Below are 3,984 nucleotides of genomic sequence, written 5' to 3'. Positions count from 1 at the left end.
ATTGGACTACAGCCCGAAGAAGTGGGCTGTAGTCCACGAAAGCTTATGCTCTAATAAATTTGTTAGTCTCTAAGGTGCCACAAGTACTCCTGTTCTTCTTTTTGCGGATACAGACTAACACGGCTGTTACTCTGAAACTTGTCACTTAAGTCAATGCTGTTGGAGACTGAAGATAATTTGGAAATGAAGTTTTTTTTTTTAATTATTTCAAAATTCCTTAGAACCAGGGCTGTCAAGTTTCGAGCAACACTTCTCAGGTGAGGAGAGTGAGTACATCATTTCTGAAGAGGGAGGTAGGGAGCCCCACAAAGATACGAGCCTATGGGGGGCTGGGTGAGCTTCTCCACTCACATATGGGAAACCAGAGCCAATCCCCCCAGGCCCTACTACCCCAAAAGAGCTCGAGCAGACACTGTGGGAGGAAGAAATCCATCCAGCAGGTGGGGAAGGAAAGTGAAGATGGGGAAGGAGCCGCCTGGGGCTAATGAGCATCTGGCCAGCATGGGGTTTGGGGAGCAAGGGGCCTGTCTCCTGTCAGGGGGAGCAGGGGATGTAATCCCCACCCCTAGCCCATTCCCTCCTTTAGGAGACAGTTTGAGGGTGTAACATGCACCTTCCCTGCCCATGTCTGCCCTAAGGGGGGAGCTAAAGTATCGCCTCCCCTCCTTCAGGGTCTACCCTACGAGGGGAACTGGGGGGAGCGGGGTCTTTTCCTCTCTCCCCTCCACCTCCCAGCGTCTGCCCTACAGGGAGAGAGGGAATATCCACCTCCCCCGCGTCTGCCCTACGGGGGAAACTCGGGGGGCGGGGGTACTGCCTCCCCCCAGCGTCGGCCCTTCGCGGGGAGAAGAGGATACAGCCCTCGCCCCCCGCCCCCATGTGCCCCCTACGGGGCTTATTCCCCCCCCCTACCCGTGTCGCTCCTTCGGAGACAAGCCTGCAGAGCAGCTGCCATTATCCGGCCCAAGCCCCGTCTCTTAGCAGGCACCACCCCAGCGACAGACACAGGCGGGGCCAGGGGCAAACCAGGCGCCTTGCGTGTGAGGCCGGGGCGGGGGGTAGGGGCTGTGGCTGGCCTGCGCCACACCCCGCTCGGCCTCTCCTCTCACTCGAGGCCCCGGCTTCCCCGCAGGCCCTCGTGGAAGATTCGGGAGAGGCTTTCTCGTGCCCCCCCCCCCTTTCCCTCCCCCCCCCCCCCCCCCCCCCCCCAGGTTATTTATTGTAACTTCAGTGGCGGGGGGGGGGGAGAGGCGCAATCCCAGCCCTTTGCAGCTGAAGCCTATGGGCGGGGGGCGCTTTGTGAACGAGAATAAATAATAGTTAATATCCCCCCCCCCTCCGCGCGCTCGCAGTTTCCCTGCTCGATTTCCAAGCTGGCTGGGAAAGTATCCCCCCCCCACCCCAACAACGAACAAAATCCTACCTTGCCCCCCTCCCCCCGCAGCTCCCCACATTTTATTAATTATTATTATTATTGCCCCTTCCCCATTTACTACCCCCCCCGGCAGGATCCCCCTCCCCTCCAGAGCAGCCCTTTCCCTGCCCCCATCTCCTCGGATCACTGTACAGATTGTGTAGGGTTTTTTTTTTTAAGGCGCCATGTTTATAATCCTCCATCATATTAAAAAAAAAAAAAAATCCACCCAGCACGAGACACGGTGTCTCCTCACCCCAAAGGCAGGGGGAGAGAGACAGAAACATCATCCACAGGGCTGTAAATTCAAGCCCCCCCCTCCGCACACGAACCCCTCCTCCCCAGACTCGAAAGTCTCTCTCACCTTGTGCTGTTGCTGCTGCTTCTGCTGCTGGAGGGGGGGGGGAAGGGAGGGAGAAGTTAAGCCAGGGGAAACTTTTCAATCGCTTCCCCAGGCCGCTGCTGCCTCCTCCTTCCACATATTTTTTCCCCCTCAGAGTTTTATTGTGTCTGAATATTCTCTCCCTCTCCTCTTCTGTCTGTCCACAGTTAAGGTTTCTGGGGTAAACAGGGTTTAGGATGGTGCCAGGGATATTTGGGAGAAGGAGAACTCTAGTGGTGTCTGCTGGAGTTGCTGTTTGTTTCTTTTTCCTTTTATTATAATAAATTTAAAGCACATTCTTAACTGTTTATTAATTATATATTAGTTTTTAGATCATAATGTTAGGCCACGACCCTGCAGTGAGCTTATTGGAGGATCAGGAAGTTAGAGGGAATGTACATTAACCAAGGCAAGATAGTGTGCACACGATCAAAATATAATCTAGAAATTCTGGACAAAATTTTCAGAAGGGACCACTGATTTGGGACACCCAAAAACTGAAGCATACAAAATCCATCACGACTCTTGAAAATTTGGCTGCATACACCCAGCTATGGTGTGATTACAGAATCTAGCTTTTTAATAAATAAATATTATCACTGGGTGCATTTTGTATGTAATTTATAATATTTAGGGATATTTTGTGGTTTGTTTAGATATAATATAGTACATCTTATGGGGTGTCAATATTAAAAGAATATTTAATGCTTGTGTAGGCAAATACATTCTAATTTTCATGTACATTAGAAATTACATAACAAGAAAGAAAGAAGCCTTGTAATTACAGGTTTGACCAGCATTTCCTTTTGCAGTGCAACATCATATTCTGTCACAGCATACTATCGCTCAATCCTACAGACATTTATGCATGTGAATAACTTTACGCATGTGAATAGTTCCATTCCATTCATATAACAGAGGACTGCTCAAATGAATAAAGTTAATCACATCCTTAATGCCTGATACAAAGACTTACACATTTGCTTAATTTTATGTGCGGTGAATTGTCTCAATCAACTGTGTTGAAGTTAATGGGACTAACTGATAGTGCTTAAAATTAAGCACTTGAATAAGTCTTTGCTGAATCAGGGCCTTAAGCCCTTTTAAAAATTTTGTTAAGCATCAGTAAAGCAGCTTTGGTTCTATTTTTTTAAGCAGTGAGAGAGCATTTTATACTATCTGAAATAAATTATATAAATAGAAAAAAATGTAAGTAGATTATCTACTTAAGTTTACTTGATGGGTTTGGTTGATAGCAGACTACTTTTAGTTATTAACAGCAATGCATTATATGACTATATTACCATAAAATATGGATTTTGTTTTAAAGTCAGGGTTTTGATAAGCATACATCATTGGAGCTTTGCTGTCAATAAGTTACAAACCAGCTGCAACCTTATATTGAACAATTGGGTATAATTTCTATTGTAGGGCTAGGATTTTTAAAGGAACTTAAGATAGTTAAAGTTCTTTAGTGAATTAGACATTGTGATATGGGACCTTTATCGGTTAGCACCTCTGGCAGCAGGATGGGGAGCTACACTAACCTGACTCCTATCCCCCTAATGGCATCAAACTCAATTTTGTGTTTATCAAGTCCTTGTTATGACCCAGCCGTCTAGTTGGGTTCTAGTAGTATCTACCCGCTTCAAGATAATGGAGAGTCAGAAGTCCCATAATTCTAATGGGGGCTAGATAGCCTTAGGTCTCCTGGTTTAGCACCTTCTCTGGAGTAGATAGGAGAACCCAGCACAGGCACTGACTTTCGTTTTTGGAGAGATGTGGGTGCTTTTGAAGAGATGTGTATGTTTGGGAAGAGGCTATTTTCAGCATATTTATTCATTCTTTCATATTCTAATTACTGAATGTGTGTCTGTCATTGGTATCTTAGCAGGCAGAGAGGAACGGGTGGGGAGCCGCCTTGGGGGCAGGGTCCTCAGAGGAAGAGGTGGAGAAAGGGTGAGAAATGGTGAAGTGGGGGCAGGGCTTCGGGGACGTGGCAGAGCGGAAGCAGTGCATCTGGGTGAATTGCTGGTTGGGCCTCAGTGGGAGCAGGCTAAGCAGGGGGGGCCATGGGGCTGGGCCCCCCACACTTCTAGGAGCTTCCAGCACTTCCACCCACCTCCCCAAACACAAGAATCATGCGCTGCCTATGACTGTGGCTCATAGGTTAGGGTTACCATATTTC

The 3,984-nt window shown here is 47.9% G+C and overlaps 1 protein-coding gene across 2 annotated transcripts in view; it reads right to left on the bottom strand.

Annotated features, from left to right (window-relative positions):
* ZMYND11 (zinc finger MYND-type containing 11) overlaps positions 1–2,014 on the bottom strand; it is a 168,922-nt gene extending 166,908 nt beyond the window's left edge. Inside the window, exon 1 of one of the 2 annotated variants that reach the window (XM_034760026.1) lies at positions 1,779–2,014. The gene's annotated coding sequence lies outside the window, so the exon portion shown is untranslated. Of the gene's footprint in view, positions 1–912; positions 1,046–1,778 lie in introns of those variants that run through there. The other variant, XM_034760027.1, reaches the window with a different exon arrangement.
* Positions 2,015–3,984: the final 1,970 nt, after the last annotated feature.

This window comes from Trachemys scripta, chromosome 2 (genome assembly GCF_013100865.1).
Source record: "Trachemys scripta elegans isolate TJP31775 chromosome 2, CAS_Tse_1.0, whole genome shotgun sequence".
Classification (NCBI taxonomy): domain Eukaryota; kingdom Metazoa; phylum Chordata; order Testudines; family Emydidae; genus Trachemys; species Trachemys scripta.
The sequence above is the reverse complement of the archived record's forward strand: the minus strand, read 5'-3'. Positions and strand labels throughout refer to the sequence as shown.